Raw genomic sequence first — 13,383 nt, 5'->3', positions numbered from 1 at the left:
AAAGCATTAGGAATTAGGAAGGTCTGGACTAATGCCAATGACAACATTTCTGTGGCCATGAAACCTGCTGCCCTTCATCACCTGTCTGGGCATGAATTGGACATTGTGGCAACTGATCTACTGCAGTCAGACCAATCAATATGTGAAAGGTGTACTCATGGGTTTTCAGTGGAAGGAACAGGGCAAACCCCTGGCTTAACCCCTTTCGGAGGCTTGAGTCTCTGGAGTAATGTGTTTTCTCCCTCTCCTCCCCTTTCTCATCCATTTGCATTTCATGTATTATGATGACACAGTTGTTTGTTTATAATGAAAATTATTTAGAATCTGAGAAATATTCCAGGCCAAATAAAACGTAACAAAACAAAATGTGTGAAGTGGTGATGATGGTTGCATAAGCATCTCTATAAAAGGAATGCTGGAATTAGGAATCTAAAAGCCCATGGTTTTCTTTCAGCTCTTAGTCTTTCTTGGTCTTTGTTCATGGAAAGGAAAATGTAATATAAGCCCAATGACAAAATACTGGCTTAAAAAGGAAAAGTAGATAGGTCTATGAACTCAAGGCAGCAGTATACTATCACACGTACACACACATGCAGAGGGAGGGGGGGTAGGGGGGTAGGGAGGGAGAGGGGTTCTCAAGAAATCTAGACTTGTCTACAAGCATCTGCCATGCTTCATGTAAGCATGATGGAGTACTGCATGCTGCCTGGATCCCTTTGGGATCAAAGAGAAACAAATATATTATTAGAATTTAACAGTGGTTATGTTTATTGATATCTTGTTTTTATTTTTCCCCATTTTAGGTAAACATTTTTATAAATGAGAAACTGCAAGCATACTTTTTTGATCTAAAACCTGTGAAAACTCATTGTTTTATTTGTACTTCCTAATTGGGAGTCATAGGTTTAGAATACGCTAGGTACTAATAACAAAATCATGGGCATTCAGGGGTGAGGAAGTAAAAAAAAAGTCAGGTTGGTGATTATAACTACTCAAAACCCATCCTTTCAATATGCATGAAACAGATGCTAAAAAGGGTGGGGCTTCACTTCTTAGCTGGAGCCACCCTGTGGACTTCTTAAATCTTTCCTCCACCTCAAATGACTAATATTATTGGGGTTTTTTTCCCTTGCCACATACTGTAAATTTAGAAACCCATCTGCAAGTGTTTAAATGGAGTATCAGTTGCAAGTACTTGTCACGTCTGAAGCAAAAAAAAAAGCATCTTTGGTAAAACATTAATCTTAATTGCAGAAATTCTACCCAATAATGATAAATGCAGTTCTCTTAATAAATAATTTCTGATATCATTCCAAAGAGGCACATAGTTATTTTGAAACAATATTGCATTTGTATCTGTCAATATAACCCTCAAGTATTTCACTTTTTCTCAATCATAAAATCAGACTTTTTAATCAATTTATCACATTCCTGAGAGATCCTATTCTTAATAAGCATCGTTGTTATCTGTTTGTTTATTTTCAAACCAGCTAAAACCCCAAATACATTAAATTTCTTCATCAAATGTTATATAACATGTTTCAATGCAAAAATGTAACCAAGCCATTAGGGAATGCCCTCAGTTTATAAACTTCATTTTTGATATTTACATCATCTACCCTGTTTCCCCCCAAATAAGACTTCCCTGGATAATAAGCCCAATGATACTTTTGAGCAGTCCCTGAAAATATTTCAACACAGCAGCAGCCATGAGGTGACCATGCTCACTGCCTCCTGCACCTCAAAAATAATAAGACCTCCCCGAAAATAAGGCCAAGGACTTATTTTGGGGTTCAAAAGAAAATAAGACCCTGTCTTATTTTCAGGGAAACATGGTATTTTCTCATCTTGCCTAATATCTCTATTCAAGACTTCCAACACCAATATAAATAATAAGAGAGATAAGGGCATCCTTGTCTCATACCGTTTTGAATTTCACATGAATTGGTTAAATCTTTTTTAATAAAACAAACAAACAAACAAATACAAAATTATGCATATACCCACATATATTATATGACACAGAGAAACAACACAGTCTGGTTTGGATGTATATAAGTACATGACAAGAAGAATGAATCTTGAGAATTTACCAGATGGATGGCATAGGGAACAAAGCTGATACATAATCTGGTAGTCCTGCTACAAATATTTCGAAACCTCCTTCCAGATAAGTCACAGTAAAGTCACATTAAATAGTCACAACACAAAATATATAACATTGTAGCAATTCATATAATAATAATACAGACCAGGCACTTGTATTATTAGTGAAACATTGCATATCATTTCCTTGTTGGGATATAAAAAATTCAAGCAATGTTCTCATAAATAGGGTTTTAAATAAAAATATAGATATATAGATATATAAATATATAGGTATAGGTATAAATGGAATTTAGGAATACATACTACAGTAGAAAATTCACTTGAAATTAGGTGTATTCTTTCCAATCATGTAATTATCTACTAATTTATTTGTTAAATCAATTTTCCTTAAATGTTTCATCTTATTTAAAATTAGTCATTAGAAACAATAATAAAGTAAACCAAAATTAATGTATTCCTCTGAATTAATATTCTACCATTAATATAAATATCACAGCTCCATATCAATACTCTCTAAATTCAATAATAATTCAGTAAATGTTGCTTCCTTCTCATTACCATAAGTACCTTTAAATTGAGAAAATTAGAATGGAATACTGTTACATTGTTTTCATTTTTTAAAATGTGAGGTTTTCTATTTTTATCCAGTCCTTGTTTGGTTTTCATGGATGATCTGACTTTTTATTATTTCTTATTTCTTCTAAGTTGTTGAAGATATTCCAAAAACTCTTTAAATTTGTCACATACTTTCTTAAGTGTAGTCAAACATACTTCAAACCACAGATGGAGATCCGGACATATTTTCTTTGAATTAAAAGCAATAAATTTGGCATATCTTGGGAAATAGTTTTCTTTAAGCATATTAAAACAACTGCTAGGCCCATTTCTTTTGGAAAAGTGATGACTGAAAGGAAACTTTCAGATGAAGGTTTTCTAGCATTGTCTTCCATTTGAACAATTTGTGTAGAAATTCCTAAAACATTAGCAAAGTTCATTTAAGAAATAGTCATGGAAAACTTTCTTCAGATTTGATATTTAGAAGATTGCATACTGATTCTGGATAATTTTTGAATAGTTATTAGTTGTTTGAAGAGTAAAGCACTTCTAATTCTAAATAATCATTTAAAATAATGAGGCATTCTAAATAATCATTTAAAATAATGAGGCAATATTATAAGTTCAGATGTTATGATGAGACTGCATCCTGCCACTATCTGATTTTTCTCATGGATTTCCATTCAGAGTTTTACATGTAAACTTACCACATACCTAAATCATATTTCTATGCTTGTTTACTTTTTAGTTCTGTAGCCCAGAAATGGCTTGGCATTTTGTTACCTCTGCACCCTATCTGATTAATACAGTATTGCAATTTTTTGGACCAAATATATCACAGAAATGGAATGATAGAATTGAGATCAATCACATTTTTTTTGCTTCCTCCAGTCTAGATTTCTTTGTGAAAGAAAACTGAAAATGCCTACATTTTTAACAGCAGGATATCACCAGAGCAGTGGTGGATTTCCATTTTTTTATTACTGATTCGCTCATGCGTGCACGCTTGCAAGTGCAAATGCTTCTGTGCATGTGCAAAAGCTTCTGTTCATGTGCAGAAGCGTCTGGGTGGGTGGGCATAGCCTCCCGCCGCCGCCACTACCGGTTTGCCCGATCCGGGCCAAACTGGGACCAACCCACCTCTGTACCAGAACCCCATTTTTCCAGTGGCTAACAATTCCTGGCAGGTCTTTACTGTGGAAGAACTTGATTGCTACAGTAAGGCATTCCCTTGAGGCTGAAGAAAAAGAAAATGAACCATAAAGTATAGGGCAGGTCTTTTGCTATTTCTGTCATCATAGCACTCTTTTCCAATAGGGCTCTGGTTCCAGTTGACATGGTAATGCCAACAAGCACAAATGAAATAAGAAAATAAAACAATCCCTTGCCCACAAGACATGTCAAATCAGAGTGCATAGAACTGTATCCCAGTATACCTGCAGAACGTTTCTTCTCAGGAATAAATAATAATCAGACATTGTTATCTGTTGTTGTTCATTTATTCTACCAATTCCTCTCTTCCTTGCCATGTTATTTTATAAAAGTGGTAAAATAATTATTTTGCTTTGGACACACTGTGACTCTGAAAGAACAGTTTTGGGGCTAGAGCGTATTTAAATTCCTTGGAAATTCATAATCTGTTTCAATTAAACTCAACCATCTTAGAATTAAGGCTCCACCTGGAATTTGAAAAAAACAGAAGCTGTCAGTCTCTTCCACAAGTAGAAACATCAACCACACAATCATGGAATGCTACAGACAGGCATATCTTGAGACCTTTCAGACTTAATGTAATCAATTAGTAGGTTAATCCTCCTCTGGGTTTTTGCTGCCTTTTTTTGTGTGCACAAAATGATTTTTTTTTACAGCCTGGTAGATCATAGTACATTATTGGTGGGCTAAATTCAGCTTGGTATGTTACAAATTGTACAGCCTCACTTCATAGGGGGCTATTTATAAATTGCATAAATAAATATGAAGCAAAATGAGAACTAAAAAGAGCAGTGTTCATGCCAGATCAACTTTCCCATGAGAGTTCATATTTTTTTTCTTTTTGAAGTTTTACTATACTTAAGTCCAACCCTACTCCTAATTTTAATGTCTCTTTCATTTTCAACTGAAACTGAGAAAAGGTTGCAACAAAATGCAAGTCAAATACATTAGCTAGGTCTACAACCCATTATTTCTACATTTCACTCTTTCACAAAATAATATATATTGATCTGTGATCATTTAAAAGCCTCTGATGGTGAAATGCAGCACATGGACTTCTTTGCAGTCATATAGTTTTCCCAATGTCTCCAGCCATGGTTGCATACTGCCAAGGCAGTGGTGAGTTTCAAAAACTTTTAGAACCTATTTTATGGGTGTGGCCTGTTTTGTGGCAGTGGCTCGGTGGTCATGTGACCGGGTGGGTGTGGCCAACTTGGAAAATGTGGTGAAATTCACTTAACAACACTCTTGCTTAGCAACCAAAATTTTGGGCACAATTGTGGTCATCTCTTTCTTTCTTTCTTTCTTTCTTTCTTTCTTTCTTTCTTTCTTTCTTTCTTTCTTTCTTTCTTTCCTTCCTTCCTTCCTTCTCTCTCTCTCTCTTCATTTCATCACTCTCTCCCTCCCTCTTTCTTTCTTTCTTTCTTTCTTTCTTTCTCTTTCCTTTTTTTCTTTCTTTATCTCTCTTTCTCTTTCTGCCTCTCTCTCTCTCTCTGTGTGTCTGTCTGTCTGTCTGTCTCTCTGTGTCTCTTTGTCTCTTCCTCCCTCCCTCCTTCCCTCCCTCTCTGTCTCTGTCATTTTCTCTCTGTATCTGTCTCTCTCTCTCTTTCTGTATCTCTCTGTCTCTCTCCCCTCCCTTCCTCTCTCTCTGTCACTCTGTGTTTGTGTGTGTATGTGTGTGTGTCTGTCTCTTATTCACTTAATTACTCACTATCTCTCTGTGTATGTCTCTCTGTGCCTCTTTCTGTCTGTATGTCTGTCTCTCTCTGATGCCCTCCCTCCCTCTTTGTCTCTCTCTCTCTCTGTGTGCCTCTGTCTGTCTGTCTGTCTGTCTGTTCTCATACACACATACATACTCTGGTCACCTTGTTCAGTGTTCCAATCACATTTGAAACACTCAACAACTGGCTTGCATTTATGGTTTTTTGGCAGTATTCTGCAATCATAGAACCAAAATATATGGTTAAAAGTCCCTGGCAGTGGCATTTTTCCCTGAGGGGCTCTGCAGAACATCCCAAGACTGATGACACCACATCTACCCTCTTGAGGACAGGACCTCTTTGGCAGACCCTCTTCAGAAGGGTGAGGCCCCCCTGGTCCCCCTCGCATTCCTTGTCTTCCCACCCCTGCAGATGGGCTCCGGAGTCCTCACTGGTTGCGCAGAGCCTCATCGCAGAAAACATAGGCATACGGATACTCCACACAATTACATCCACAGAGACTCTTGGAGGGAAGCATTTGCACAGGTCTGGGTGAGTAAGAACAAGTTCCTGCTGTTATGAAGGCTCTGGGATGAGAAACAGAATTTTCACAGTGGGACAGTAAAGACCCGTCCGCCAGAGGCAGCAGAACCAAAGCCCCTCTCCCAACTCACCATTCCTCCCTCTCAGGGCGAGGGACTGGCTGCCCTGCTGCCTCTGGCTTCCCTCCGAGAGTCTCTGGGGCTGTAATTGTGTGGGGTGTGCATGCACTTATGTGTTCCATAGTATGGAGCTGCAGTGAGGCTCTGCGCGGCCAGCGATGACTCCAGAACCCATCCGCAGGAGGCGGGAAGACAAGGAACGTGAAGGGGACCAGGGCAGATGTGATAGCATTTGTCTTGGGATGTTCTGCAGAGCCCCCTAGAGAAAAATGCTACTGCAAGGTACTTTTAAGTGGGGATCATTTTTTAACCAGGTGGCTATCAAAGAGAAGAGGGCAGCGCATGCCACATGGGCTTGTCACATTGGAGGGGGTGGGGAATCCATGCATTTTTCTCTCTCTGCATGGATTTCCCATCCCCAATTGGAAACAAGAAGGCTGTCAGAGAAGAGAGCAGGGCATGCCCGTGGGCTGTGCAGCAGCCGAATCCTCACCTCCTGTTCCTTCTTCGGCTGTTGGACAAGCCCACGTGGCGTGCGCTGCCCTCTTCTGACAGCCACCTCATTTCCAATGTAGGGGGATGGGAATCCATGCATTTTCCTCCCTCTGCATGAATTTCCCACTCCAATTGGAAATGAGGCACCTGTTGACAGGGCAAGCCTAGTGCAGACAGGCAGGGCGAGTGAACGGCAACTGGGCAGGCAGGGGAGCGAGCAAGGGGGCAGGCCTTTGGAGGGAACATTCCAGTACACGGCTTCTGGAAGAATGGGTTAAATTTGTTAAATTTGATGAACGGGCACGGGCATACTCATTAATACCGGCTGAAACCCATCCCTGAGCTAAGGTGATTGAACTAAGAGAAGTGAAAGAAAGAGGCATTTTTCTGAATGCCTCCCCAAGTGTACTTTGAATCATGCTGAGAACAGTGAAGGGAAGAATGGTTGCTGGAGTTCATGAATGGAGTAATGAGGTGAAACATGAGGGTTTGTTTCCCCCAAATGGAAAAAAAATGCCAGTTCTCAGCCCTTGTAGATCCTCTGTACTAATAATGGAAAAATTCTTTGTTGCTTCACCATGGAATTAGAAATAAAACTGCCAAACTGATGCAAGCAAATAATAACATGCAGAGGTACTTCTGGAGTGCTACAAAGAAACCATATGGAAAAGATTTTAGGCCGCAGAAAGGGAATACAGGGTGACAGATATAGCCCTTTATTTAATTTCAGACTACAAAAACTTCCACAAAGAATTTGCTTACTTATGTATGCACTGAGTTCCTCTACTCTTGGGAATGTTAGTGAAATAATTTCAGGAAACTGCTGCCTCAAATTTCCCTGAAACCTCTCTGGGACTTTTTCCTCATTGCTTGTTTAGAATGTATCCTTTCTTTTAGTATTTAGTATTCTGTCTCCTGTATTAGCCGTATTTCATTATTTCTTCCACCTTGCTCCTAGTTCAGTGATGGGATGCATATTAGGATTGGGATGGTTGCTTTAACTAGAAACATTTTCTGGATTTGTGTATTTCAGGAGGTATTACAGGATGATATGAGTATTTGGATTCCAATGGTCAAAATATTCCATGTTTTTCTGTTGAATTTGGATACATAATAATGACACCAGGTCTTTCCAGTCATTGTGATTTGACACAGACATGGAAATAGATTTATTAGCTCCCATCTCTTTAAGCCAGAATTCTGGGAATTGAAGTCCAGGCAGTTTAAAACAGACAAGTTGAAAACACCACACTAACTCATTTCTGAATGACTCACACCATAGGTTTTGCTGACTTGACATTCTCAGCATAATTATTTTTCAACATCTGGTGACATTTTATAGTATTACATGAGTACAGTAGGCCAGCTGTATGTGATATAACACTTTGCAGATTCTTGAATGAGAAATATCAGCCTTACATCTTAAAATACACATTGTCCAAAAAGTAGAGATTTAATTACTGTGTAATTGAAGCATCATTATAGAGGTTTGTAGATAGAATTATATAAATATAAGATCTGGATTTTCAAAGAGAAAATAATTTAATGTATAAGTAGTCCTTGATTTATGACCACAACTTAGCTTAACACTTCTTTTACTAAGTAAGAAATTTATTGAGTTTTATCCCATTTTATGACTTTTCTTGCCACAGTTGTTAAGTGAATCTCTGCAGTTTTTAATTTAGTAACATGTTGTTAAGTGAATCTGGCTTCCCCATTGAATTGGCTTGTCAGAAGGTCACAAAAGGTTATCACATGACCCAAGTCACTGCAACTATCATAAATTTGACTCAAGCACCTGAATTTTGATCATGTGACCATAGGGATGTTGCAAAGGTTGTAAGTGTGAAAAACTGTCATACATCACTGTTTTCAGTCACTAAATAAACTGTTGTAAGTTGAGGATTCCCTGTAAAAGGCATAGTTTTATAGGTTTTTTTAAAAAAAATAAAACTCTTAAGCTTGGATAGGGTGGGTTTGCACAATACACAAAATTAGTCAATTATATTTAAATGAGAATGATATGCTGTGTAAATCTAACTAGTATGATTAATTAGATTGTTAGAACACTATATTATTGGAAGAAATCATGGTTATTTATAGGCAAGTGTGGTGTATCAAGGCAGCCAGTGCCTCTCTGCCTTTCTAAATAATCAAAATAAACTTTGTGCCATTTTGATGAAGCCAATTCTGCTATTGTGATTGGGTTAACATTCTCAATTTATGCTGCAATCAAGTTTCAACTTGTAGGAGGAGAATTCCAGATATAATCTTCAGTAACAGCAGGTGTTGGGATGGGGTTAGGATAAAAAAAAAGGGTGATGAAGGCAGCAACCAATTTAAAAGAACAATTATTTACATGGCCACAATTCAGCCATCTTAACAATGAAGAAAAATATTATAGACAAATATTATAAATGTTTTTCAGAAGTAAATTCTACTGTGATTGATGGGATCTTTTCCCTAACATCATTATCAGGACATCAATGTGTTCTCTTGTTATTAATAATCAATAAAGGAGAATATCTGTAGCTCCGGGTTGAAATGAGGGGACCTTGGTGCTACCTGAGCTTGGTTGTTTTCTGGCAGATATTTCATTACCCACACTAAGTAATATCCATTCTTGTTCAGTATTCAAAATTTGATGAAAGTTAAGTAGGAAGTCAACCCCCTCACACTTTTTTAGTCAGCTAAACCCTTTTCACAAAAGTAAGGAAAAAGCTCCCTCTTGACAAGAGCCAATTTGCATTCTTCCACTAATGGGAGTAATTTTCGCAATAAGCCAATGTCCCTGTGAATGGAAAACCTGTATTCATTCATAAAAGCAAATGAAAACTAGGTAACTGGACAGCTCCATTCATAAACAAAAGCATTGCTGGCTGTGGTATATTCATAGACAAAGTGCTGCTGGCTACAGCTAGCACAGAAGACAAAACCTAATAGATTAAGCATCATATAAAGACAATGCCACTCAAATTTTCATTCCCTCACCCAACTTCAAGGACAGGGCATGACTTCCCAGCCACAATAGAAACCACTACAATTAGAATAACTAAAGACACACACTTGAAACTCATTGACTAACAAGCTCAGAAATCTCAATCACACAGCCCCAAAACAACATAAAAGACCATCCACTCACTACACAAAGTTATCAGCTGTCCCAGACCAATTGTGATCTCCCTTCATTTCTGATTCCTAAATAAATGGAGACCTCCTTTTCCAATTGCAGCTTGCCTCCAAATTCATTTCTCCTGCATTCTTCCCCCAGCTTGTAACTGGGCCAGATTTTATTTCCAACAGTTACTAGTTTAGATATTTTTTTAATTTAAAAAGTGTATTATTAATTGTATTTTCATTAACAAATTAAAAAATATTAGAGGTTTTGTGTTTTCCTTGATTGAAAAATGGGAGGCAAAAATCCTGCTTCAGGCTAAGATCTCAAATAGAATCAAACAACCTTTGATCTTTCCAGGCTGAATCAATCAGTTTTCAGAAGGATCCAGCCTGAATAAAATGATACTGTCAACTCTTCTAAAGCTTAGGCCTAGTTTAAAAAAAAAAGAGCCCTAAGACAAGGCACATTTTCTGTCTCCCATTGATTACAACTTTTTATAGTAGTGGATGTATTCTGAAATTATATTAAGCAACTCAGTTTTAAAATTGTTTTAAAAATATTTTGAGCAGTAAGCAAGTAAGTTAGTTACAATAATAATACAAATACTGGTAGAATATTTCATTAAATTCTAAAATAGTCTAAAGTTGAGATACAAGTTTTTTTTATGATAAATATGTAATTGTTATTTAATTTACAGTAAAGTCTTTGGAAAATTCTTAAATCAGGTTATTGAGGAAATTCCATTTTACCAGAATTACATCTTTATTTAACTTTAAAATGGACAGTGATGCAAAGATTCAACTGTATGGATGGATACTCTGCAAAGATTCAACAAAAGCAACTTAACCATCTGCAACTTCTTAAAATCCTGTGGAACAGATGTAATTCCTGGCATAGCTATATGTTTGCCAACTCTTTAGTCACATTCCATGAAGCCCAAACAGGAAATATGTTTCTTTTAGTCTGAGGATTAGAAATAGAAATAGAAAAATACACCATAATACATCCTTTCTGTGTGTAACATAGAACATAAAGAGAACTTCATTGCTCAGTAACATCACGTAAGAAGCCAATAAGTGGAAAGAAATGAGAGCTGGTTGCAATTCACAGTTCACTTGCTTTGGAGCATTGCTTCTAAAGGCAATGTGCTTACTTCCCCCCCAAAATGTGCAATAATTTCCTAAGCGTGGGAATATTAATATACATATCTGTTTCCACTTCTAATTTCTGTTACATAGAAACTTCAATGGAAATATAAATATTTATGTAGACAGTTGTTAGAAAGAGCCATCTTGGTGAAAAGGCTCTTCTAAAGTTTATGGACTTAAAACAAAGAGCAAGAACAAGAAATGCAGTCTGAGGACTTTCTTGTCTTTGTTCCTATCTTAGAAATCTTAGTCACAAAAGAAAGTTAAGAAACCACATAAATAACTCAATCACAGGTGTGCACAATGTGCACTTTTCATCTTGAAACGAACAGGGCAAATGATCTTCAGTTGCTGTGAATCAGCTGCATTTCAGGCAAAGAAATATTTCAAAGAGGGGGAATTTTCAGTCACTGAAAGCCCAAAACAAAACAAAATGCAAAACAACAACAATAATACCCTCCCAAAGTAAACCCCTAGAAAATCTCTAGGTGACAGTAGAAAAATAAAAAATTAAACCTTGTGTTTATGTTTTTTATACTATGTTATAAATTGCTGCAAGTTTTTGAATTACAACAGCATAGAGATACAATAATGACAAATAACCTTTTGCTGCCATCTGGATTTCACAGGCCTAGCCTTCTTAAACTGTTCCTTTCTCAGCCATTAATTGAAATTCCTGCCATCCATAAGGTAACCAGATGTCCTGCTTTTGGTGGGACAGTCACAATTTCGCACAATTTCTTCCGCGTCCCACGGCGTTCTTAAAAAGTCCCAATTTGTAAAATTTTTTTTATCTTTACCAATGTAAAGAGGCTGCAAGGCCATGGCAGATACGGGCCGCCAGCGGGTCCTACTGATTTTCTAGGATACATACAAGTTGCCCACTATGTCCTCCATATTTGGGGAGACACACTCACTCCCGCGCAGCACTATCACGCCGCAGGTTTTCAAAGCCACACTCTAGATTGGTTCGCAAATGTCATGAGAGATGACTTCTGAAGGAGGACAAAAAGCGCTGTAGCTGTGCCTAAAGAATAGCCGTCTCTGTAGGAACGAGAATGTCACTCATCCCGGGAACTTGCATGGCCTGTCTCCTAGGACCTACTAGGTGCGGTATGGACAGTATTTTGCACCGGCCACGCTTGGTCCCCAAGCCATCCCATGCCGTGTTCTGCTGGAGCCAGACGGCAGCGGCAACAGCAGCAGAAGAAAGCCTGAGCTTGACGATCCACCGCGGCGAAGAGTCCCCGGAGGAGTTGAGAGCCTTGCGAGAGGGTGATTGCGAGCAACTTCCACCTGAAGGAAGGTGAGAAGGCGTGGGGAGGGAGCTCGGGCAGCTGCCACAAGTTTGCTGTGGGGGGGGGAGAACTATCCCCCACCTCCTCTATCTCCCTCTCTTTCTCTTTTTTGGGGGAAGGAGGAGAAAGGACAAAAAGGAGAAAGAGGGAGAAAGAGGAGGTGGGGGATAGTGGGGTATTAAAAATTGTCCAAAAGCAACTGACAATTTCCATACTACTGCTAAGAAAATTACGACACATCAATAAAATTATAGGAGCTGAGTTTAACTCAAGAGAAACTTTTCTAAAGGTAGACAGTTATATAACAATTCCACATTTCTGAAAGAGCAAGCTTATTCTATATGAAATTTAATGCTACAGCAGAATGAAGTAACACTGAAGATAAGTGCAGGTAGTCCTCAATGCATGACCACAATTGAGCCCAAAATTTATGTTGTTAATTTAGAAATTTATTGAGTTTTACCCCATTTTACAATTTTTCTTGCCACATTTGTTAAGTGAATCATTGCAGTTAAATTATTAACATGGTTGTTGAGTGAATCTGCTTTCCCCATTCTTTGCTTGTCAGAGGGCCGCGAAAGGGAATCAAATGACTCCGGAAAACTGCAACTGTCATAAATCTGTGTCAGTTGCCAAGCATCCGAATGTAAATCTCGTGACCATGGGGATGCTGCAATGGTCATAAGTGTGAAAAACAGTAGAAGTCCTTTTTCTGTGCCGTTGTAACTTTGAACTATCACTAAGTGAACTGTTGTATATTGAGGACTATCTATATTACATTTAATTTAATTTTTTAAAAATAGCCAATAACAATAATTTATATCCTTGAATAAGATTGCATTTAATTCATATAATTATATTTTATGACTATTTACATAGAGATAAATCTTACTAATTATAATGCTTATAAACCAAGGCAGAGGAACTTGTACTATACTCCCTTTCACAGCAGCATTCCCTTGGAAGTAGATTAACTTGAGACCTAATGACCGGGTTAAGGCATCTGCAGTGAGTTGGTAGTTAAATGACTACATTTTATTTCTTCATAGCTTCACTATCATGGCAAACAGGTCTATTGGTAAACTG

Source organism: Thamnophis sirtalis, unplaced genomic scaffold (assembly GCF_051295495.1).
Source record: "Thamnophis sirtalis isolate CommonGarterSnake01/CBP01778 unplaced genomic scaffold, rThaSir2_p1.2 scaffold_4, whole genome shotgun sequence".
Lineage (NCBI taxonomy): Eukaryota > Metazoa > Chordata > Lepidosauria > Squamata > Natricidae > Thamnophis > Thamnophis sirtalis.
This window is presented reverse-complemented; position numbering follows the sequence as displayed.